General features: G+C 46.1%; 1 protein-coding gene across 3 annotated transcripts in view; it reads left to right on the top strand.

Moving 5' to 3' along the window:
• Window positions 1–26,177, top strand: part of STX8 (syntaxin 8) — a 162,256-nt gene that overhangs the window by 126,036 nt on the left and 10,043 nt on the right. The gene's annotated exons all lie outside the window — the stretch shown is intronic.

Genomic DNA, 26,177 nt, shown 5'->3' with positions numbered 1-26,177 from the left:
GAGGCCTGTGTGGCTCAGCCCAGCAGAGGTGGAAAATATTGCCAAGGCAGTGAAAGAGCATATTACTTTTTTTTCTTATCATGGACAAAAATATATCTCCCCTTTTACATACTATGTCACGGCAAGGCCACAAACTGATACTTGGGTAGGCCTTTATTTCATCTCTACACATTTTCCTGGTCAGCATTATCCATGTTACCAGCCCATAGAGACTATGGAAAGTATTTCATATTCAGTTTATTTGAAAAAAAAATTAGAAGTTTTTTGGAATTGGGAGAGGGGGAAGGTCATTGGACTAGGACATTGGACTAGGACCTGCTAGGAGTTAGTCTTAGCAGTATTTCAGTCAGCACTGGAGAACGTTAATCTGCCGGAAATCCCAGATTTGAAGAGAATAACTCTTCAAGTCCTCATAGAATCTCAGGGTTGGCAGGGACCTCAGGAGGTCATCTAGTCAAACCCCCTGCTCAAAGCAGGACCAAACCCAACTAAATCATCCTCTGGTAGAAGATCATCTGTGTACGCCAAGGAGATGTTTCATTGCCTGGTGACTGATCAGGAAATCAATGTCTGGAAGTGGCTAGTAAGGGGTGGGCATAGAAAATTTGCCTTGCCCAGGAATCTCCTGTATTCAAAATTTGCTAGCAGGATCAGCCAAGATCGGTGAATAATTTACTAGATCACTTGGTGCGCATAAGCAGGATGTTGAACTGGGATGCAAAGCATGCTAACAGCTCAGCCTTTTCACACACACCTGCCACCTGGACAGCGTGCCAGAAGCGCCAAGAAGCCCAGCACCAGAGTACTTTCCCACTTAGTACAGCTGGTAGGATATAGCTGGAACCCATCTTTAATGCTAGTACCAGTGCTGACTGTCTGCCTGTGAGAGAGAGGGACACATTAATGTCAGGTAAGTATGTAATCCCAGTTTTGAAGTAATTTGTTAGCAGTAACCAGTTAAATCCTAGCTAGAATAAATCACTAGTTGCATACTTAAAAGTTTTTCTCCTGTTGGGATCACAACTGAAGCAAAGGCTGCCCCATAGCACATAATATCCTCCATAACAATAATTGCATTGCTCACAAGCTGGTGATACCCTTCCTCTTACGCTGTAATTTCCCTGCTAAAAATAACAAAGCTTACCCAGCTTCTCCACTTTCTTTTCATTCCCAGTTGGATTCACAAAGCTTGAATTGTAACAATTCTGCTTAAGCGCGTTGCGGTGACTTCATAGTGAGCAACCAGCTTCTGAATCTTGGAAGACGACAGGAAGACAGTGTGCTTGGTGTCTAGGTTAAGCTGCAGGGACAGGTTTTATAAAATTAACTTGGGCCATTTTCTTCTTCCTAACTGTGAACGAATTCTGCTTTGGTCGTACTGTATGCTTCTGTAGCATCACACAGACTAGCCTAGGAACAAATAATAAATAATAGGAAGAGGCAGTTTCCTTTTCTGTCACTGCATCTTGTATGAAGGCAGGAAAGGAGAGAGGTATTAAATTGCCACCTGGGAGGGTTATCTGAAATGTGTATTTTGAAGATCCATGCACAAGAGGCATGGCCAGATGTGGCCATGACATCACTGTTATTACCAGCAGCCTGAGCTGTTACAGTGGAGAAGAGATTTTAAAAAATCAGTCATGGGCTATGATTTATGGGCTACAAAGACAGTCCCCACAGGTACGTTTAAAATATGCTTTGTTGCCATGACAACCCCCCCCACTCCCCAAATCGCTCACTCTTTCCCACCCTCACTTACTTTCACCGGGCTGGGGCAGGGGGTTGGGGTGTGGGAGGAGATATGGGCTTTGGGCTGGGAGTGCAGGCTATGGCCAGGGATGAGGGGTTTGGGGTTCGGGGTGTGGGGTCCCAGCAGCGCTTACAGTGACTCCAAGGAAGCGGCCACCAGGTCTCTGCAACCTCTAAGCACATGGGCGGCCAGGTGGCTCTGCATGGTGTGTGCTATCTTCGCGCCTGCAGACTCCGCTCCCCACAGCTCCCATTTATCACGGTTCCCAGCCAGTGGGAGCTGCAGAGCCAGTACTTGGGGTGGGGGAAGCATGCGGAGCCTCCCAGTCCCTTGTAGCCCCAGAGTCTAAGGGCTGCAGGGACCTGGCGGCCGCTTCCAGGAGCTGCACGGAGACAGGTCAGGTAGGGAGTCTGCCTTAGTCCCAGGCCCCTGCTGTGCCACTGACCAGACTTTTAATGGCCTGATTGGCAGTGCCAACCGAAGCCACCAGGGTCCCTTTTTGACCAGTCAAAAACCGGACGCCTGGCAACCCTACTGCCAGGAGTTTGCAAAGCGTAGTTAGCTTTTCTTCCCCCATTTCATAGGGCTGTTTGATACATTCGATAATCCATACAGCGAGTCTGAGTATATTAGTTGCCTTTGTACCTTAATAGGAAAATAGATTGCCATGGATTGGTGTGCAGGGATGACAGCCCAGACGAGTGTGCTCCCCTGAGGGCAAAGGGGCGCACTGAGTTCGGAGCAATTCTCATTGAAAAAGTTTGCTTTAAAAAGCCTGGATACAGGTGTGGTATGAATGGGGGTCGGGTCAAGGCAGCTGTGTACAGATAAGCAAGGAAGGGAGTATAGATGGGGTGGCGAAGGGAGGGAATTAGAGAGGGGAGAGTGAGGCTGTGGAGAAGGGGAGAAACTCCAATAGGCAGATCTAAAGGTTGCCCCAAATGGGATTAATTTAATTGCCCACAGTTGGTGCCTTTTTAGAGCTTTCCAGTTGTCCCCTATTTCTTACCATTGGTATAGGGAATCCCTACACAATGTTGCAGTAATGTGATATACAAAGGCAATGGAAACATTTTTTAAGGTGACCCCTGCAACTGTGTTCAGATATGGCTGCACTGGTCTGCATTTCAGGTCTTATGACTGGTAGACGATTCCCTACGCTGTAATGTTGTAGAAAGGAAAATTTTCAAATATACCCTTTAGTGAAAAGGCCACGGTTAGCTCGGCCTGTGGATAAGTGTTGGGGGTAAATCTGTCTGCACTATTTGTATAAGGCTGCTGGATAATGGTCAAAGCAAAGGACTAGAAAAACTGGGGAAATGAGTTGTCTTGCTTCTTGCATAAGACTTACCTTTACATTTGTTGGAGCTTGATAAAAACAAAGTAGTTTCAACAAAGGAGGTCTTGAGGGTAAAGACACATAGGTTCTGTGCTGGAGGATTCTCAGCTGCTCTCTCTGCCAAGCACACAGTCCAAGAGCTACTCCTGAGGGAATTCTGCACCACCGCACATGCGCAGAATTCATGTCCCCCGCAGATTTCTTTGCTTCCCTGCAGAAAACTGGCTTTCTGACAGGGAAGCAAAGTGACGCTGCAAGAGCAGTCACACACCGTTCCCTAGCTACTCCGGTACATTGTTTCAGGCACATGGGGCAGCCAGCAGAGAGGTAAATCACCCCAGGGCTGGGCTGGAGGCAGGAGAGGATGGGACTTCCTCTTCCCCTGCAAGGAGTGGTTAGGGCTGGTCAAACCCTCTGCCAGAAATCTCCCCCAGCTGCAGGAAGGTCAATATCCTCCCCTGCTTCCTGCCCACAACGCTCCTCAGCTGCAGGGGGAGCAGTCACTGTATGGGGAGCTGCTTCCCCATCTGCCCAACCCCCATGCATCTGGACCTCCCATACCCAGACACCCCTTACAACCCTGACTCTCACTCAGAACCCCCCCAGTCCTCCATACCTGAACCCATCCCATTGAACCTCAACCCCTGATCTGTAGCCCCCCTGCACCCAGACCCCCTGCTCCTGGACCCCCAGCCCTGCACTCAGACCATCCCCCACTGAGCTTCCTGCACTTAGACCCCCACCCTGATGAGCTTAAGCCCACACATCCAGACCCCCATGCCACTGACCCCCAACTAGGGGCACCCAGACCCCCACCCACCAAGCCCCACTCCCCCAGAACCCAGACCCGCCTGCTGAGACCCCCACACCCAGGCCCCTGCACTGAGCCCCAGCCACTTTCACCTGGAAGCCCCTGCAGAGTCCCATTGCCCCTGCACTTGGAGGCCCCCCAACGAGCCTCTGTGCATCCAGATTCCCCCATACCTAGACCCCCTTCTGAGCTGCCTGCACCCAGATTGTCCCACACAGAATTCTCTCATCTCACACCTGGATTCCCTAACACTGAGCCCCTCCACAGTTGGATCCTACCTGGTTGAGCCTGCCTACCTAACATCTGGTGTGTCTGGGGCAGAGAGGCTAGGCCCCAGGGTGTTTCTGGGGCAGGCCCAGGCCTTGTGCTGTGTCAGGGTTGGGTGCAGCCTCACTGAGTCCGTGTCCGGGGGGGCAGGAGGAGACTGCAGGGTGATCTCCTACCTTCGTACAGACAGTGGCCTGTGCTCCCCACTGCCATGCTGGAGCCTCTGCATTTATTTATTGGCAAATAAAACTTGCAGAATTTTAAAATATTGTGCAGAGAATTTTTTAATTTTTCGGCACGTAATGCCCTCAGGAGTGAAGAGCAAGCAGAATGATAGTCAGACTGTCACTCTCCTGGAACTGCTGCACTAGATCGCGAAGTGCCCAGTGCAAAGTACATTATGGCCAGGTGGAGCACCGGCATGAGGAAGTGGACCACATGTGTGGATTAAAGTATGGTTTCCCAGGTTTCACATTGGAATCACTATACCTGATCCTTGTCTAGCTTCCAGTACTTTCTACTTGCTGTGATCTGAGCTGACTCCAGTACTGGGGAGGAAATCATCCACATGGTTCAAGAGTTTGTTAAAAAGAAATAACCTCTAACCCATGTAGTTGCCTCTAGATCCCGCTCAGCTGGTTTATCCCCTAGATCAATAACCATAATGTTCTTTCAGGTGACCCCACATATTCCTACCTGCATGATGTGCCCCTGACACCACTTCTCCGTGCTCACATCTTCTTTATTTATACATTTAACATCCCATATCAGAACTCTATTCCTCCTGTGACTGTCTTATGGAGATTAGTCCTGTACACCAGTTCAGTGACCTGGTTCCCCAGGCCTTATGCTTCTTGCTTATCAGTGATAGTGTATCTTGAAGATCATCTGTCTGCTTATGCACAAGGGTTGTACTTTTGAAATCATTTCAGTGTTGTCCTCGGGCAGATTGAGAGGGAAGGAGGTGGTCACTGCCCTAGAGAGTAAAGCTAAGTTACTGGGGTTGAATAAGAATTTGGTGGTGCTGGAATTTCCTTTCAGCAGCTGTATCCCAGTGTGGCAACCTCAGATCCTCTCCTTTCTCCTATGAGGCGCTTTTCATTCATTTAAAAAAGACTTAAAAAATCCCTGTCTTTAGTAAAACAGCATCTGGTGACCAAAGATGGAGTTCAAGCCAGTGCTATCCTGCGTATGCCATATTGCTCACGCCTTGTGTTGTTATTATTTTGATTTACACAATTGCACAAAAAGTGGGAAGCCCCAAATTCACTAAAGAACGGTGAATAGCATACACTGTAATGTACCAGACCAAAAAAAATGGACTCTTCTAAGCTAAGAAAATCCTGTCCCTTTAAACAAATAAAACCCTATGGCAGAGCTCATTGACTGAAGCTGCTGGAGAGCAGCCTTTCTTAGAGGCTGTATTTCCCAGCAGTCCTCTTCCTGCATAAAGGGAGTGGCCACAATAGAACATGAGCTTCGGGTTTGTCTTCTACCCCGGGCATTGACTCTTTCCTGTAACTTCCTGTGTAATATGCGGTACAAAGTCAAACACATAAGCTCTTTTCACTAGAGCATCTGGCTGTCTTTCCCCAACTGTAACTTTTCTCCTGGTCAAATTGAAAGTTGCTCTGTTACGCTGTATTTATTAAAATGTGCATCCCACTGTAAAACAGCAACTCCTTTCAGAGATAACTGCTTCATTCTGTGTCTTATTCGCAGAGGCCCATCCGACTCTACCCAAAGGGAGTCAGTTGCCTATGTTCCGTGTGTGTGTGTGTGTATTCGGATTTGGTGATAGCATTTTTATTTGGAAAATGATGGCATTTCTTTGAAGAAAATGGCTGTTTTACTGGTGAACTGCTGAGTGTGTGCTTGCTTCACTGCTGGAGCACTCTCCCTGCAAAATTAAAATGTAGCTCCTCTTTGAAAAGTTAAATGAAAGTCCATTGGAAGAGGGATATTTAATGCTGCCAGAGAAGTTCTTGATTGCAGATTGTGCAGAAACTGGTAATGAATGTGCACTGTCAGGGCCTAGAGATTTGCAGTATGAATTTCCCAGGGTCTAATCATCTCATAAGGTGGCTGAGTGTGACTCCTTCCCCAATAATCTACTTAACTCAGTAATTTACCCCTCCTTTCACATTGCAATGAGATTGAATCTCCCAGGTTGTTTGCATGACAAGCAACGCTGAATTGTGCGAGCCTTTGAAGGGGAAGCTGAGTTAATTGTAGCAGCTTGAGCTAATGGTTTCCCATGTTCCCTGGCAAGTTAAGTGAGGAAGGGGACTTAAAATCATCCTTTATTGTGAGTACTATTATAGGCCACACCATGTGTTTCGAACGCTAAAATGTTAAAAAATGTTTTGCCTTGCTAAGGATGTTTTCCCTACCAAAATCAGTCTGGGGCAATGGTTCTTAACCTGTGGCCACTTCTGGCCCAATCAGCACACAGCTGCAGCCCATGTGACATCCTCAGGGCCATACAGATACTAACTCCTGCCTTAACGTTGTAGTTATGTTCCTGAAAAATGCGACTTTAAGCAAAACGATGTTTAACTAATCCAATTTCCCCATAAGAATTAATGTAAATGGGGGGGTTAGGTTCCAGGGAATTTTTTTTCATCAGACAAGACTATATATACACACACGAGTATAAGTTTTAAACAATGTAATACTGTACACAGCAATGATGATTGTGAAGTTTGGTTGAGGTGGTGAAGTAAGAGGGTGGGATATTTCCCAGGGAATGCCTTACTACTAAATGATGAACTAGCATTCGGCTGAACCCTAAGGGTTAACCCGTTGTTAATGTAGCCTCACACTCTGCAACAGGAGTTTCAAACTCAAATGACCACAAGGGGGCTCGGAGTGTAGGGTGCAGCAGGGGGCTCAGGGCAGGGAATGCAGGAGGGGTGTGGGGTGCAGCAGGGGGCTCAGGGCAGGGAGTTGGGGTGCGGGATGCGGCAGGGGGTCAGGGCAGGGAGTTGGGTGCAGGAGGGGTGCGAGCTCCAGCCCGGCGCCGCTTACCTAGAGGTAGGCAGAGGGGCTGGGGGGCGTGGGGAGTTTGGCCGGCCGCACAGAAGAGCCCTGCAGGCCGCGTATTTGAGAACCCTGCTCTACAAGGCAGCACAAATGGAGGGAGGGAAGACAGCATGGCAGACAGAGACACTCACCGTGTGTGTGTGTGTGTGTGTGTGTGTGTGTGTGTGTGTGTGTGAGAGAGAGAGATATGCGCATTGCCCCTTTAAGTATGCTGACCCCACTCTAAGTACATTGCCTTTTTAAGTAGATTAGCAAATTGAGACAGCAGCTGCTGCCAGCAAGCTCCCTCTGTCCTGAGCTCTATCTGTCCCCCTTCCCCCCCACACACTTTATGGAGATGGGGTAAGCGGGGGGGGAGGGGGACACCCTGACATTAGCACCCTTCTTCTCCCTCCCCTCTGCACAGCAAGCAGGAGGCTCCCCAGAGCAGCTCCAAGGCAGAGGGCAGGAGCAGCACATGGCAGTGTGGGGAGGGACAGCTGAACTGCCGGCAATTGATAGCCTGCTGGGGGGCTGCCGCACAGGGAACTTAGGGGAGCGGGGAGCTGATAGTGGGGCTGCGGGTGCACCCTGGTTCCAAGCCCTCACCAGCTAGCTGCAACGGGCTGCTCTTCCTGCAAGCAGTGGACAAAGCAGGCAGCTGCCAAAGGACGTTATAAGGGATCATTGGCCAACTTTAAATGAGCATGTTCTCTAATTTATCAGCAACAAAACAAGGTTGACTGGGACAACTTTAAGTGAGGAGTTACTGTAGTATATATATTGTGCAGATACAGCCCGCGTAACCCATAGAGAGCTGTGTATGTGGCCCACAATGGCAAATGTTGAGAACCACTGATCTGGGCGGAAAACTGTCTTGTCTCTTTTTAGAAATTTGGATTTGCAGATAGATCTGCTGTGCTAATGTCAGCTACTGACTTATGTCCAAAGGAAGTTAACTGGGAGATGTTTCTTGGCAGTTGATCTTACTAAACATCTCTTCTCAAAGCCTTTAAAATCCCCATAGAGCTTTAAAAAATGACTTCTGTTAGCAAGCAAACTAACTGCCACACCCAAACCTTCATTTTTAAAGAAATTAGTGACAGCCCATCAAAAGTGTTAACTTTTAAACTTCATTAGGTTCACCTCGAACCAACCTTCATTGTACTTCCAAAAAAAAAAAAAAGAGAGAGAGAGGAAAACCATCCTTTCCTTTTGTTTATTCGCCTCCTAAAAACAGGCATTGTGAACAGAATTCCTATTTCAAGATGAAATACATGGTAGGTGGTAACGTTTTGTTGACTTCTATCCAGAATTAAAGAGAGAAAAAATATAATTGGAGCAAAGAGAGAGGACACTTTGGGTAAACGTGGATTTTATTTAAATAACATTCCTGTTCCACGACTTGTCTTAAATCAGAGGTTGCCCATTTGAGGGCTGCATCAGCACCTTGCTGCAGTCCCACGGGCTGCACCTAGAAAAAGTAAAATCAGGCAGTCTGCAGCTGCCCTTATCTTTAGCACAGCATGCAGCCTGCACGGACTAAAGGTGCCAGCGTGACTGAGCTGGAGCAGGACCTGTTGGACAAACTGCATTCCACTATTAACGAGCTGTCAGAAGCCACATTGTAGAAGCCCATTGGCTCCCTTCAGCCACCTCATCTAAATATCGAGCACCATGTCGTTCTTGACCCAAAGCCCATTGAAAGTGGTCTGGTTTTTTACATCGACTTCAACAGGCTTTAGGTCTGGCCCCTGAGCCTTGATTCTGAATGTGAATCCAGGTAGGCAGACCCTTGTGCCTATGTGAGGCCCAGCTGATGTCAGTAGGGCTCCGCATGGATGCCTGGATCAGGCCATGCAGATCTGCTTGCTGGATCTGCGCCCCAGAGAGCACAGGGTCTTTTCATAGTGCCCTGTCCTTAAAGGTGGATCGATCTTCAGTAATAAAACACACCCACAGGTGATATAGATTATAACAGAGGGATGATAAATCTGAAGTATAATTTTAAAATGCATCTTTGTATAATCTGATTGAAGACAAGAATTAAAAAACATCATTTTATAGTTTGAGACACACCTTTATAAGAATGCAATGAAGGGGATCTGTTTTTGTCATTTGAAAAGGACTTTCAATGTTGGTTTTATATGTGAAACTTCTGCAGACTTGCATCATCTGGCTTGAGTTACTGCTCTGCAGATAGAGTCCTCCTAGAACAGTGGGTCTCAAACTTTTTTTTACTGGCGACCCCTTTCACACAGCAAGCCTCTGAGTGTGACCCTCCCCCTTATAAATTAAACACACTTTTTAATATATTTAACACCATTATAAATGCTGAAGGCAAGCGGGGTTTGGGGTGGAGGTTGACAGCTTGCGAACCCCCATGTAATAACTTTGCGACCTCCTGAGAGGTCCCAACCCCCAGTTTGAGAACCCCTGTTCTAGAAGTCATGTAAACAATTACTTTTTCAATGGTAGCACTAATGATCTTTTTGACTATTATACAAAGCAAAATACCATATTTGTTCAATCACTAGAAATTTTGATATCCAGCGTATTTTTCCTGGGGTGATGTAGGTCCCCCAGATTCCTTTAAGGTCCCATATTGCAGTCACCACTCTTCTGACCTGAAAAACAACACATTTGAAACTGGTAATGCAGTACATACTGTAATTAACCTGTGGAACTCACTAACACAAGATATTGAAGCAGCGAAGAGGGGCTGCTGTTAAACAGCATAAGGCACTCCCACCACCACCCGCATGATCAGTCTTAAGATCTTGTCTACAGTTGCAGCGGTGTGTAGAGTCCAGGTAGCTACATGCTCGAGTGAAAGGCAGGCTATGTCTGGATTCACTGCACTGTGTAGCTGTATGCAACAGCGAAAGGATCTGGCAGGGGTGAGGCAGTGTGGATACCAGAGCCTTTCCCCACTGCCAAAGCCTTTCCCTGCAGCAGGGAAGGACTTTGGCAAGGGGAGCTGCTGGAACTTCTCCCCGCTGCCAGTGTCTTTCACTGTATCGGGGAAAGGCTCTGTTGGAGGGAGGCAGTGTGACCACACTACCCTGCTAAAAACAGCAGTGTAGACATGGGAGGTACTGCTTGGGTGTGTAGAGAGCCGTGTAGGGTACATACCTAAGCAGTGCCTGACCGTCTGCACTGCTATTTATACCTATGCTAGCTGGGTGCGCAGTGTCTGTACAGAGTCCCACATGGCATTCTGATAAGTAAGCTGGAGAAATGCGGGCTTAACAGAACTACCATTAAGTGGATACATAATTGGTTAAACAACCGCAAACAAAGAGTAACTATTCATGGAATGAGGTCATATTGGAGGGAGGTCTCAAGTGGAGTTACACGTGGATCTGTTCTGGATCCAGAGTTGTTTAACATCTTTATTAATGACCTGGATGTAGGTATAGAGAGCATACTGATCAAGTCTGCGGATGATACAAAGCTGGTGGGGATTGCCAACACTTTGGAGGATAGGGCTAAAATTCAGAGGGATCTTGATTAAATTGGAGAAGAGGCCTATAGACAACAAAATTAAATTCAACTAAGACAATTGTCAGGTGCTACACTTAGGGAAGAAAAACCAAATATACAAATACAGATTGGGGGGATAACTGGCTTGGCAGCAGCACTGCTGAGAAGGATCTGGGAGTTGTGGAGGATCAGAACCTCAACATGAGTCAGTAATGCAGTGCTGTTTCAAAAAAAGCAAAGGCAATTTTAGGTTGCATTCTCAGAGGCATAACATGCCAGTCAGGGGAGGTGATAGTACCGCTCTACTCGATGCTGGTTAGGCCTCAGCTAGAGTAGTGTCTAATTTTGGTCACCAATGTACAGAAAGGATGTAGGGAAATTGGAAAGGATCCAGAAGTGAGTGACAAAGATGATCAAAGGGATGGAATGCAAGCCACATGAGCAAAGGCTGAAGGAACTGCGTATGTTTGGTTTGAAAAAGAGGAGATTAATGGAGGACATGATAATGGTCTTCAAATACTTGAAAGGCTGCCATAAAAAAGATGGAGAAAAGTTGTTCTCTTTTGCCACAGAGGGTAGGACAAGAGGCAATGGGTTCAAACTACAGCATGGCAGATTTAGATTAAATTTCAGGAAAAACTTCCTAACTGTAAGAACAGTAGGACAATAGAACAGACTGCCTAGGGAGGTAGTGGAAGCTTGTTCACTGGAGGTTTTCAAAAGGAGGCTGCATAGCCATCTGTCTTGGATGGTTTAGACACAAAAAATCCTGCACTTTTGCAGGGGGTTAGACTAGATGACCCTTGTGGTCCCTTCTAACCGTATGGTTCTATGATTCTAAGTGCAGTCCTTTCCTTAATATACTGTCTACATAGCACTTCTAACCATTGCTGTCTCACCAAGTGAGAACCAGGACATGCGTAGATCTATGCTCCACTCACTGCTGCTCAATCATCAGCTTAACAACCTAGATGTTTTTATCTCTCCTTCATCCCTCTCTACCTGCTGAGGTATGCAGTTTGTAACATCAGCCACTGATGTATGAAAAGAAGATCAATGAATAAATAGTATGTACAACATCGAATTTTCGTTTAGTGGGAAAATCTTGCTTTACAGTGCTTTGTCACTGTATTTATTAACCAGTTGGTCTCAAATGTCCTAGTTATAATGAACCAGAAGAACCCACAAGCTGCAGTTCCATATTTGGAGATGCATTGTACCCCATAAAGGCTCTGACCTGCTGGGTGGTGGTACTTTATCCTTGATCCGGCAAAGCATTTAAGCACGTGTTTAAGTACATGAATGGTCCCATAGATCTCTATACCTTGCAGGATTGTGCCAATAAAGAATTTATTCCAAACATCCTGACTCAAATAGTAATATCCAGGAAGGTATTTCATGAATTTTAATGTCACCTTAAAAGGAAACATTCCTAGCTACAAATCCTTAAATGTGTAGACATATTTCTAGACCAAGACAAGGCAGAACCCAGTGATTCTCTGATATTTGGGGAGTGGAGGAAACTGGGTGGGATTGTCTAAATAAACATAGGTAATAGGAAAAAACCTCCTCTCTCTTTTGAGTTCTGCAATGGCAGAAGTTAGTTTTGAATGTATTCGCCTTTGGTGAGCTTTTAATGAATTAAGAGTAAACTGAAACAGATTGCAAATGCTCCAGAGAGACTTTTTAGTGGCAAGGTGATTAATAAGGGACACTCCTGGTAATACTATCAAAACAGTGGTACTGGAAAAGCATATGGAATGTCCTAAATTCAGGGGAAGCAGTAGAATTCAGACAAATGAGCCACAACGATTTATATGCCTCTTTACTATTTTTCTTCCTAGAGGTGCAAGGGGAATAAACTAGGAAAACTACTACAGCACTAGATTTAAAGGAAAACTCAGTATAGTAAGATAAGCAATTTAATTTCACGTCAAAATATTTTGTACTGATCATTTTTTGTCTTACAACGGGTGCATTCACTATACAGACTTCTTTTTTGTGAACCTCCATATGTAACTATTGCACTATCTAAGGAGTAACACTATAAAGAGTTCAAAAAGGTGGACGTGTTTCAGGGCATGAGAACACGATACTGTATATATGAGGACATGGTTTCAAACCTTATTGCCATATGCAGGTTCTCCCAATTCCCCTTCTGTTTTTACTACCCTTCTCTGTTGGGAACAAAAGTCTCCAGTGGTTAGTGAGTATAGAGGGGTTACCCTGTATTAATCTGTAACAAATACCACATTCAGTCCCATGGGTACATCCAGTTCAGCCTTGCATTACTCATGTCACCCAGTCAGCTTTTTTCCCCTGCTCTTTGTTCTTAATGCAATTATTTCTTTATTTCCTTTAAAGACATTTATTTTGCAGCTGCTGTGGCAGCTTATATTTGTCATGTGTGATGGCAAAGGCAGAGAACTAGAGCTAGGAGCCTATAAACTTAGCAAAGTTTAGAAAAGTATTGAAATGAAATAATGTGAGAATTTTCTGTCCTTTTTTGTACTTCATTTTTGTAAAATGAGAGCAAACTTCTTGTATTTTACTTGCATAAATTTTACAGTTTTGGCACCGCTCAAGACAGGGCCTTAAAAAAATTAGCCACCCCAACACGGGAGGCAAAGCGGTTTTCCAAAACCAAAATAATTATGTGTTGTGCACTAGCAGTTAGGAATCAAAGATCAGTGTGTGTGGGCTCTGACAAATGCTTTTTTTTTTTTGCTTTTTTTCTTTTTTTTTGAGAAGAAACTTCTGTTAACAGTTAGATTACTTCAGGACTTCAGAAAGGACTGAATTCCCTACTTGGTCTACATGAACAAGGGTTTTTAAATTGCTACTGAACTGTGGTATTTTATCAGCCTTCTATTCTTCAGACAGTTACCCATGGACTTTTTAAAAAATGATTGTGCAATTTGAATGTAATTGCTCATCACAATTCTGTGCTTATTGGCTGGTGGCTATTTCTGAAATATCCTATGTCTCACCCGATCTGTTGTTTCCATTGGCACTTTTAGAAGGGTTGTTTCTTATTAACAGCTGTAAGTGGCATTAATAATAAATATTTAGTTGCTGTTTTCCGCAGTAGTGAGGTGTTCTGGTTCCTTTGGATTGCCAAAGGGTGATCACGTGTCTAAGAATATTGTTCCTGTTTGAATTATTAATTTAAACATTTTTCTCAACAAAAGTGCCATATATATATATATAAAATCAACAAATGTTCAGGTATTAAAGATATGTTTCAGCAAAAGTTGGGGGAAACCTTTTACTTACCCAATTTAGTATATAACATATTTTGAGGTTTCTTAGCAGTGGGTTAATTGTATTTAAATTTCTGAGGACCATGGTGAAAGATGTGTTGCAGTTGTTTCCACCACCATATTTGTGAGATGATAAATATTTCTCCACTTGAGTGTTAACCTTATCAAGGTCCATCTACTGTTTAAGACTTCCTAAAATAGTTGAGAAAAACATCATCCCAATAGCTCAATGCCTGTGTGAGATTGAGCATGCATTGGAAGGATTATGCAAGTTTCTGTTCTACTTGATGCTCATAAAATTTCATATAAAACTACTAAACGCTTAAGGCATGAAACCTAGGAACACTGTAGCATTGTCTAGAAAAACTGTACGCAGGTGCTCCTTGACTACTGCAGCAGATGGTTAAAACAGGTTTTGATTATTTTTTTTCAGTATTATAAAAAAAATCAAACTTTCCCCTCCTCAGAACACTTTGTATCAGTTATGAAATCGGAATATAAAGTACTGCACAAATAGACCTGTAACTGTTAAGCACTTAAAATAACATTTACTTGCCTTACAGCAGCTTACAAAGGAATTGATCTGGATGTATAGTTTATAGAACATTTTTCTTAAGGAAGGTGTGCTGTGCTAATAGGCTTACATACACAGGGCCGGTGCAAGGACGTTTCGCGCCCTAGGTGAAACTTCCACCTGGCGCCCTCCCTCCGCCCTGAGGCACCCCCCTTGCAGCAGCTCCCCACCCTCCGCCCTGAAGCACCCCCCCCGCCCCAGCTCACCCCTGCACAAGCACCCCGAGTACGCCGTCGCTGCTTCACTTCTCCCGCCTCCCAGGCTTGCGGTGTCAATCAGCTTAGGCGCCGCAAGCCTGGGAGGCGGGAGAAGTGAAGCGGCCACGGTGTGCTCAGGAAGGAGGCGGAGCAGGGGTGAACTGGGGCGGGGAGTTCCCCTGAGTGCTGCCCCCCCTCTTACTTGCTGCAGGCGGCCCTCACCGCGCTCCCCTGCCCCAGCTCCCTCTGCCTAAATGCCGGAGGTGACTGGGGCGGCCGAAGATCCAGCTGCCGCGGTCGCTGCCGAAGAAAATGGCGCCCCCCAAATCCCAGTGCCCTAGGTCGCCTAAATGGTTGCACCGGCTCTGTACATACAACATGCATGTCTCATTGTATTTAGTAAAATTACTAGAAACTGAAGAAATTAAAGCACAGTAGTTTTTACTGAATGAAAATGAAGCTGTCCATGTAAAGTACAAAAGGAACTCTAGTGTGTGTGAGGAAGTGGGCCCTCAGATTTTCCTAACTATGAAAAGTATGGCATTTGATTTAAAAATACAAAGCCTAACCCAATTAAAAGTTAATAAAGATAAGGCGTAGGCTTTGCTACATTCTGTTCAACAGCTGCCGGAGCCGAGTTGGCATGATCAGTTCATTTCTTTTAGTCTTGCTGAAATGAAAAGTGAGGGAATGGTGTCTGAAATGAATGTTTGGATACTAGAGGGAAAAAATCTTTTTTAAAAAAAATCACACTACTCATCTGTTCAAGTCTTATTGGACTGGGAGTGAACACTTGGCAGACAGTAACAGAGGATACACTAGGCCTCCTAACCCATAGGTCATGTACTAGTATTGGATGAGACATCACCCTTATAAAAACTAGAATGCAAAGACTTCCATGTGTTTGGCACTACCTCCAGGAGCACAAACCAAGGGTCTGAGGCTGCACACACGTAAACACACAAGGCGCATGGGAGTGCTCACGTGAGTAAATTGACTTACTTGCCTACGTCTCAGTACCACTGAGGCCTGATACTGTAATTGCTGACTACTGGGCATAGTGCTTACTAGCATGAACAGATTCAGTAACGTCAATGGCGATTCTTACCCTAGGGGGCTGCGCAGTGCATGCTCCAAATAGATGTGCCACAGCTTGGTAGGAAGGTCCCAGGGGAGTGTAACTTGGGTGGACCAGTGAATGGTCTGCACACTGCAACACCCCTTTGGGCCCTGAGTCAGGAGCCGATGGAGTGGGAGGGCCTGCTCCCCCTCCTGCTCCCTCCCCATCATCACAGAACCCAAAGGGGAGAAGAAGGAGGATGCAAAAGGGACTGAGTCTTGCTGTGTACACCCTGGCAGGGCCCTCTCCAGAGCAGGCAGACAGAAGAGAACTGTAGTGCCATTGCCCAACCACTAAGCCAGCTGGCTGTTAGATGGACCCACTGGAGGATATGTAAATGGCTCCCATCACTGTGGCATCTGAGTGTCTATTAGTCACTTGTGAATTTACCCCCTTAACCTTCTTGTGAGCTAAGAAGCTATTATCTCCATTCTACAGATGGAGAAACTGAGGCACAGAGAGATTGAGTGACTTGTCCCAAATCTCCCCCAGAGTCTGGGACAGAACCAAATATTGATCCAAGAATAAGTGCCCAGTCCAGTGCCTTAACCAGAAAACTATCTTTCCTCCTTTAAGGCCTCAGTTCAAGAAGGTCCTTACACATGCGTGTTTCTTTAAGCACAGGTATAGTCTCGCTGAAGTCAGTTAACACTTGTGCTGAGCCTGAATGTGAATATTGTGACCCAAATTAGGATGTATCTTGCAGTCCCCAGCTCCAAAGGAGCCCTTCCTCCATTAGGCCACAGCGTCCTGTTATTTGCGTACCAGACTCTTCCACGTCGTATATTTTGTTGATACCTCATTTTATAAAATCAGCTTTGGTAGGCAGAGCTACCAGAAAATAACCATTGGTTCTTTATGCAAGTTCTCTGCTGCATGAGAGAGACAACAAAGGGGTAAGAGTTCTAGAAAGAATGTGTGCTCTCCTATGAGTTCGTCGGGGGGAGAGAAAGGAGTTGGTGGTAAACAAAGCTAATGCCAAGTGCATTATGCGCCGCACAGAACTAGCTGTCTGCAGAAATCTTACTGCATGTGATAGCAGTAGGCAGACAAAAAGAAGTGAGAGTGTGGGTATGTCTAGCTATAAACATGAGCAAAACTAAGCTCAGTTACTAGCACAACTTAGTTTACCATAAACTTTTGAAATCCCTGAGGGAGGAAAACAAATAGCTTGTCCCATCTGCACTACATCTTGAAGTCAGAGGTGGAAGCCAGAGCACATCTCCACTTAGGGTGACCAGATAGCAAGTGTGAAAAATCAGGACAGAGAGGGTGTGTGTGGGGGGCGGGAGGGGGGAAAGAGGGGGGTGGTCATTGGTGCCTATATAAGAAAAGCCCCAAATATCGGGCTGTCCCTATAAAATTGGGACATCTGGTCACCCTATCTCCACTCCACCATCTAGTCCTCAACCACACACACAACCACTTCTAAAGGAAAAGCTCCTTCTCCCAGAGCCGACATAGTAACACGGGTGATGTTTCAGCTACTCTAGCTTTATATTCAGCACACCAGAAAATGTACGTTTCTGCTGCAGACCATTGGAAATTGCAACGGGAGGCAACTGAAGGGTGTAGCAATCCAACAGTAATACAGGCCTTGAGTGAATTAAGAATGAAAGAAACAGCTATGCAGACGTGTGTAACCGCTTTAAATGTGCTGTATGTAATTAATCCTCTTCCGTGATGTTTGTTTAGACGTTATAAACGCATGTCTCTTTCTCCAGGCAGTACCCCAAAGAGCATTTTCCTTTCTGGTAGGTTTACCTCACACAGATATTCTGGAGCAGTGCTGCGTACTCGTGCATTTGCCATTTTATGGGTCCTGCTAGTAGCTCCATATTTGAGGTTGCCAGAGTCATTCCATTTTTGACCGTATTTTTCACCCATTACAACATTTTTGTTAAAGAAAAATCCACACTCCTTTTGAGCTGGAATTTCTCATGCTTAATCTGTGCACAGGTGATTTATGGTGCTAGTGGGGCTATAATAGAAATGCACAATATTATGAAGTGAATTGAACAGACCATGCTGAAATGTTTATTGCTGTCTTTGAAATGTAACACATTGGGATGATGGTGCCTCTCCAAGAAAGAGTGAGAGCTAAGCAAAGCTTGGCTCTCAGGGTATTTTTACTATTCCAATAAAAGACCATGCTTTTAAAGGAAATCGCTTATTGCCATCTTACAATCAAGAATGCACAAGTGTTCCAGGGAGTGCAAGAAATATGCTTCAAGAATGTAAAAACCATAAGGAACTAATCATTAAATATTCTCTTCTCCTTTTCCACTCCCCATCCTCCTCTGATGAAGACACTGGAAGTTTTGTTGTCTGTATGTAAAACTCAGCCATTATGAGTTTAAAAAAGAAATGAAGTGCCTTCAAAGCTTGTCCCATTTTCAAAAGCTCCTATTCCCCCATGACTTAAGTCCCATTGACTAGAGATACCATTTTCAAAAGTGCCTAAGAGCCAGGTTTTTAAAGGTATTTAATCTGGCCCTAAGTCCTAGTTTCAAAAGTGACTGAGGTGCTTAAAAGCCTGAACCCAGGTCTATGCTATTCAGAGCAGTTTTTCATCCCAGATCACTTAGAATAAGTCTGAGCAGAGATCTGTATCCCACATCCCTGGCTAGTGCCCTAACCACCAGGAGAGAGACAGCACGTGCTCACGTCCAAAACCACATACATCCACCAGTTTTGTTTTCATGGAAACGTTGGGAAGGTTTTGGGTTGTTTCAGTGCAGAACAAAAACAGATTGGGAAACCTTGAAAGTTGCTACGAAACAGAATTGTCATTTCTGGCGAACTCTATCATTGTCCATATTTCCTTCTGCTTTCTTCCCTCCCACACACGCCATGTGTAATGACATGGGCATGTTAGCCAGCGCCCTGCTGCTTTGTTCCATGCATTTGAGGTGGTTAGAACCATATTTTTCAATGAATTTGTCTCCATTCAGATGTTCAGACAGGCTTTAAAAAGCCTAGAAGTGCTTGTAACTGCCATTGCACGCAGCAGGCATGGTAGCCCAAGCTTGTGTAACTGTCCCCCTTCACCCACACCCAGAACATAAATTGCATAAATTGGCAATAGCAGCATGCCCTGCGTTGCCGCTGCATTCACTTCTGAAACATGGCAGTGGAAGCCTTGTGAGGTACATTGACTGACGCCATTTCCCCATCTTTGCTTGCTTTCCCGGTTTTTCTCTGTTACTAAGAGCTTGACTGGCATGCTCAGCACAGTGTGACACACAGAGGAAGACACAGATCTTTCCTCATGGCGCTGACAATGAAAGGTTAAATTCGGGGCTGGTGTCTTAGTGGGTGTAATGTACCTGCACCCTTCCAGAGTCCTCAGCGGGTAAGTGACCCCAACATAGGCCCAGTAATGATCCCTTAGGCACCAGCGCTCATCTGCTTACTGATGTGTCACTTATGCTCTTGGTGTGTTTTGGCTCACTGAGATGGACTGTAAGGGAAGCCCTGCTGGTGTAACTCGCACACTGAGGGGCCTGAAGATGCATCTACCAACGGTCCTGGTTTAGCTGGGATTGAACACCCATCCCAGGCTCTTGGTGTCCCAGCCAGCGCCCTCGGGTCATTGGCAGGTATGCTCCTCACTCGGCTGCTCCGGGCAGTTCTAGCCTAGCAGGGAGGGTAACCACTGTTTTTTTCATACTGGAGGGAAGAGTGGAGTGCCAGCAGTTCCCTGGCCTAGGTCCTCCACAACTGCCTGCTCCACACTCCAGGAAAAGAACTAGCATCTCAGTGGTGCTCCACTCTGTCGCCCTCTTCCCTCTGGGAAAATCGCTTGCAATCCCTGGGCTGTAGTTATTGTGCTGGAGGGGAGAGGGCAGCAGAGTGAGGAACTTGTCTGTGAGGATGGCAGGGTCTGAGCTTGGGAGGGTGCATGGATGTGTGCCCACAAGGAAGGGTGTGCCAGAGAGGGTGTTCCGGCCTTGGGACGGCAGGCAGGCAAATTGCTGGAGTGCTGCTGTGCGTACCTCTCTCAGCTCCGCAGTGCCCCCTGCTGGCTGCCTCCCCTGGCAGGAAGCCCCTCCCCCCACCCCATATAAGGATGAGTGGCACCCAACCGTGAGGACCTGGTGAGAGGCCTGTCATCATGCCAGTGTAGAGAAAAGTCCCTTTAGTGTGAGGAGCAGTTTTTCAAGGAAGCAGCTGGAGCAGTGTTGTGCTGAACTTTAGGATAATTTCTGCCTTTTTTTCCCTTTCTCTTTCCCTCCTAAGAAAATGGTCTAAATTCACCAGATCAACCACATGACCCTTCAGCGCTTGGGAGCCTCTCGGCCCCCACACCCCAGCCTACTAAACTAATTGTCCCTGACAAATGTTTCCTATATTGGCAATTGTGAGAGCACAAGAGTCACAGGGAAGGTGACTACCATAGCGCATGAAAAGGGCTAAGTTACAGTAAAGCTTACGCTTTCTTATCCCCCATCCCCTGTTTCGGTTTTTTCCCCTGACCCATCCCGTCTTCTGGCACCCTGTGAGGTGCACGTCTGACTGAGCCTGCGTTACTGTATCTTAAGCTGCGAGGAGTCTGGAAGAAAGCGTAAACCAGTTCAGACTCCCTTAGCCCTGCCTTTCAGTTTGGTCCAAAGTGTAGACGTTCATAGAGAATCTCTCCTTGTTAGCGCTGTAATCAGCTTTTGTGTTCTGAAGGGGTAAAATACCCCTGAGCAGGGGAGGCCTGTGTACCATTTAGGCCCTGTTTTGAGGGGTTAAGAGGGATGTAAGTGGTGGCCAGGCCCTGTTCTATCTCCTTGTGCAGGGGGAGAATTTCACCTTCAGTGTCGCAGGTACAGAGGAGATTTTCTTTCCTTGTTATCCAGCGTGGATGGTTTATTTTGGGTTGGGTTTTTTCCTTCTGGTAAAACTTAGTGCAGGATTGTGAGTTTCTCAAACCTTTACGAGTCCCGTTCCAAAGTATAACGCAGTGATTCAGAAATGCAGCACGTCACTTGACCCGTCTTGCATCCAGGTCTCGCTCATGTAAGAGAAAGGCAGCTGCGAGGGGGAAAATTGGAAAGTGTGTGTGTTTTTTTAAACAAGAAAAAATAAGCCACATCTGAAAATCCAGTAATTGTGTCAGCTGATGACCTTTGGGGTTGGAAATAGGTTGATGATAGCAATGTGGGGATGGACAAGGAAAGCCTATGAAGTCACACTACTGAGAACAGAAGGAAAAAGCACTCGAATGTTTCCAGCTTCTCGCTTTGAGATCTTGGTGACCTTCTATACAAACATCTATCTATGCTTCCTGTAGAACAGACATCAATAAAAGGCATCAGACAGGGGTGAGAGGATGTTGCCAACTCCACCCAGAAAACAGGTGATGTGTGAAAAACACCCAAACTGACTCTTAGGGGAAACCTGTGTTTTTACATTGTTAGTTTTTAGTATTTGTATTGTGATACTACCTTGGAGCTCCAATCACGGACCAGGACCCTGCTGTGCAAGGTGCTGGGGAGACGCAACAAAAGGATGGCTCCTACCTAAAGTAGCTTTCTTGTAGACTGTCATCAGCCCGGCTTTTCAAATAACAGTATAGAAAATTAAACCCATAATTGCCTAGTGGTTATCACTTGTCAGAGCTCTCCGCTGAAATGTGAGCACATATTAGGTGGGACTATCAAAAGTGTTTATAAATGATGTTTGTTTTTGAATAGTTAGAAAAAGCTTATACCAGGGGTGGGCAAACTACGGCCCGCGGGCCACATCCGGCCCGTGGGACTGTCCTGCCCGGCCCCCGAGCTCCTGACCCAGGTGGCTCACCCTTGGCCCCTCCCTTGCTATCCCCCATCCCCCGCAGCCTCAGCTCGCTCGCTCCACCGCTGGCGCAATGCTCTGGGCGGCGGGGCTGCGAGCTCCTGGGGCTGCGAGCTGCGGAGCCCGGCCTGACCCAGTCTCTGTGCTGCACGGTGGCGGCGGCTGCGTGGCTGTAGCGCCGCCAGCCAGCGGTGCTCCAGGCAGTGTGGTAAGGGGGCAGGGGGGGTTGGATAGAGGGCAGAGGAGTTCGGGGTGGTGGTCAGAGGGCGGGGGTGTGGATAGGGCAGAGGTGGGCAAATTACAGACCGAGCCACATCTGGCCTGCGGGGCCATCCTGCCCAGCCCCTGAGCTCCCAGCTGGCCCCGGCCCCTCCCCGGCTGTCCTTCCTCCCCCGCAGCCTCAGCTTGCTGTGCTGGCAGCGCGGCATCCTGGCTGGCTCCGGGGCTGGGCGGCGCGGTGCAGGGGCAGATTTACAAGTGAACACAGGGTGCCCTGGCAAAGGCCCCCCAACAACAGGGGGACCCAGGGCCGGGCACTCGGGCAACTCAACACTGGCTGCACTGAAATCATATGCAGGCGGGCGGTGCAGATGGCGGGAGCGCAGGGAACACAGGCGGAGGACTCAGGGGGAGCACTGGGAGGCCACGCAGCCGGCCAGAGAGAAGCGGCCCTTTGAAGGGGAAACCGCCGCTTCTCTCTGGCTGTGCGGCTGCCCCTGCTCCTGTTGAGTCCTCCGCCCATGTTTGCGGGGCCACATGCCGAAAGGGGCTGGGGCGGGGGGGAAGATGGATAAGGGGTAGGGTCCTGGAAGGGGGCGGTCAGGGGCAGGGGGTCCTGGAAGGGGGTGGTCAGGGGGCGGGGGGGGTGGATGGAGGGGGGTCAGTTGGGGACAAGGAGCAGAGGGGTTGGATGGGTTTGGAGGTTCTTAGGGGGGCAGTCAGGGGGCAGGAAGTGGGAGGGGGTGGATAAGGGGTGGGGGGCAGGCTGTTTGGGAGGGGGCACAGTCTTCCCTACCTGGCCCTCCATACTGTTTTACAACCCCAATGTGGCCCTTGGGCCAAAAAGTTTGCCCACCCCTGGCTTATACCATCCTTACTGGTAAATCTACACCCAGTATGTCTTTGGGCAGTGATGAATTGTCTAAAAGTGTTTTAAGGTGCATTTGTTATGCACTCATATGGAGGTAGGGGTAGTTCAGGTAGCTAATTGCCTGAATATCAATTGTTTTCATGTGCTTCACTGAAGCTGCAGTAATCCAGTAATGGTTGTTTGAAAAACGTAAGTGGAAATGCTTCTTCTATGATTGTACTATGAACTAATTTGTATTGTTTATAAAAAGTGCATAATAGTTCAGGTTAACCAGATCTGGCTCCATGCTCCCTATCCAGCAAACTAGCCTGGAAGTCAGGACTAATAGATTTTATTGCGAGCTCTGTCCCTGTCTACTTCTGTATTTCTTAGGCTTTGTCTACACTGGCACTTCGTCTGCGCAACTTCTGTCATTCAGGGGTGTTAAAAAACAAACAAACAAAAAAAAAACCACACACACACACCCCGAACAACAAAAGTTTTACTGATGAAAAGCGCCGGTGTGAATAGCGCTTTGTCAACAGGAGAGCTCTCACCTGCAGACAAACAGCTACACTGTACGCCTTTTAGCAGCACAGCCATATTGCTAAAAGCCTGGTAGGGTAGCCGTAGCCTTAGGCAAATCACTAAGCGTGTCTGTGCTCCAGTTGCCCTATCTGTATAACTAAGATAAGATGCACCCACCCTTCTTTAAAATGTTTGGAGACCCGTCCGTTCATTCTTTACTCTCTCAAATACCTGTCTTCTAATGTAACTGGTTGCTGACTTCATGTCTACAGCTAAGTCATGCTTACATATTGTTTTAAAGCAATAGACCTCAACCACTCCAGTCACTGCCAACACATCTTAGTCCTGGTCTACACTAGGGGGGGAGCAATCTAAGTTAAGCAACTTCAGCTACGTGAATAATGTAGCTGAAGTCGATGTACTTAGATCGACTTACCGTGGTGTCTTCACTGCGGTCAGTCTACTGCTGCCGCTCCCCCATTGACTCTGCCTGCACCTCTCACGGTGCTGGAGTACAGGAGTCAATGGGAGAGGGCTCAGGGGTCGATTTATTGCATCTAGATTAGATGCAATAAATCGATCCCTGCTGGATCGATCGCTGCCTGTCGATCCGGCGGCTAGTGTAGATATACCCTTAGAAAAGTGTGTATCTTAGAAAAGATAAACCAGAGTGTTTTGTAAGGACAAAAGAGGTATTTGGAAACCATAAAGAGAAAAGCTTCTGGTATTTAGAATGCTATAACTATGCTCAGTGAAGTAATCCTCCTCACAGTTAATTTGAAGTTGGATATTAAAATCAAATTTTCCTGAAAGAACTTGGAAAGTCTTTGAAATTCTACATGGAAATAGCTGAGTACACCCTCTGGCATTGATTTGTTTTTAGAAAAGTAGCAACAGATTTAAAAAATAGCTCCAGAAATGAATTGAGATAGAACAATGATAGCTTAGGGGGAACACTTATCTCATTTCCTTTCATTCCGTTGGGGTGTGCATGTGGTTTGGGACCATAAACTCTGGAGATTATTTGATCATGGAGACACTGAACATTTTGGATTTAAACTCACTGCACACTTCTTCTGACTGTGACATATGAATTCCCATCTCATTCTTTCTTTTGCTTTTGATTCATCCTCACTTTATTTCCTTTGCCAGCAGTCATCACTTGGTAGTAAATACTAACACATGTTCAGGCTCTGATGGCAAATGATGGTATTAATGGTAATTATAATACTTTATTGTGACCAAGCATCCACTCTGGTACTACAGCTGACTTCCAATGCTACGTGGCAAAAAGGAAGGGCAGGGGCACCATTTCAGTCATACATTTAACCAGAGGGATGGAAGGATTGTTGCAAAGGAACACAAAACCTCACACATTTGCACTCAGATCATTAAAGCTTTTGCTAAGATTATCAGTTAATATGGACCTTTATGTGTAACTCCAAATTTGATAACTTGTCATATTTTCATATCGCAGAGAGTGACCTAGCTTTTGCTTTCCTCCAAATGCAGATGTTCTCAGAGCGCTCAGCTTCTTTCAGACATATTCATTTTTTTTTTTAGACCCAATGAAACATATGGCTCTCCGAGCCTTTATTAGCTGTTCCCAAAGTCTGTGCTTGATTTGTTGGAGGATTGCCAATGGTTTTGGTGTCAGAGTTGAGAAGTACAATTGTAACATTAAATTTCTCAAGTCATACCCGTTAAAAAGAAGGTCAAAAGCAATAAAGAGTCTAGGTTTCTTTGGGTGGGTGGGGGTGTCGGATAATGTGAAGTTGCTGCCTTTTACACAGACATATCACACGGGGGAAAAAGGTTTGGCTGTCACAAAATTAATAAAGAGCAGGCCCCTAGAGGATGTGTTTCAAATGATGCAGGTGTAGCAATCAGGGAGTGTATTTACATACAAGCCAGCTTAATAGTGTGGGATTTATACTAAAGTGGTTCTTAATGCAATACAAATCGAATACCCTGTCTCACGTTAAAACAGAAAAATGTTAGACGGAAAGGTTTTATGGCTTTTGGGATGGGGGGGAGCATGGGGTTATGGTTTTTTGGGGGGAATATGAAGGAAAGATGAATTTGTTAGGTTGTTTTGCCATATAAAACTAGTGACTTTGGTGTATAAATTGAATTTATAGCCTTCCAAGTTGGTTCTCTAATGTCTTGAAGATAAAGGGTTTTTAACAGATTTGTTGCCATATACCTGGCAACACTGAAAAATTCACTTAATTAAAAAGCAGGTAAGGTATTTTTCCTTAAACTGGGACATTAAAAAGAAGTTCACAAAGAAGGCAGCAGTGACACTGAAGTCTCTCCTTGAAACTTCACCTCTTCCCTGCTTTCCCCTCTGTAAAGCAAATACTGTGTTTATAAGTTAATGCTCCATGTCATTTGTGATGGATTCGAGGACTTATTCCTAAACTCTGGGTACACAGTTCTGCAGGGATATAATTTTCTTGGCATGGGTAGTGTAACATCCAGATAATGTAATGTTGCACCGGGCTCTTTAAAATCATCATCTGATATTTTTATTGTTTTTACTTCACTGCATAATGACACAGAAGAGGTACCTTTGATGTCACTGAGAATAGCAATACACCTAAACCAGCAGCAAAGAATCAGAAAACCTCCAACAAGGCTTCACTCCCAGTGGGCAAGGTTCTCCCCACCAAACCTCTTCCCCATAAATGATCACCACAAAAGCAAAAAGGGCCTTGCAGGGATCCCTAAGGGTCAGCAAACCTGGGCTACTGTGAGTCAAGGGCATAAGATAGTTCCACAGCTGAGGGCTTCTCATAGAGAATGCTCTGCTGAGCTGGAGTCCCCTCTACGGGTACCCACATTAACCACAACTGTGGAACCAATGAAGAGTTGCCTCTTACGTAGGCAGGTCCTAAACCATCTAGGGCTTTTTAGGTTGAACTAAGCACCTGAAACTCCATCCAGAAAACCAGCAGGCAGC

The sequence above is a fragment of the Mauremys mutica genome, chromosome 12 (assembly GCF_020497125.1).
Source record: "Mauremys mutica isolate MM-2020 ecotype Southern chromosome 12, ASM2049712v1, whole genome shotgun sequence".
Lineage (NCBI taxonomy): Eukaryota > Metazoa > Chordata > Testudines > Geoemydidae > Mauremys > Mauremys mutica.
The sequence above is the reverse complement of the archived record's forward strand: the minus strand, read 5'-3'. Positions and strand labels throughout refer to the sequence as shown.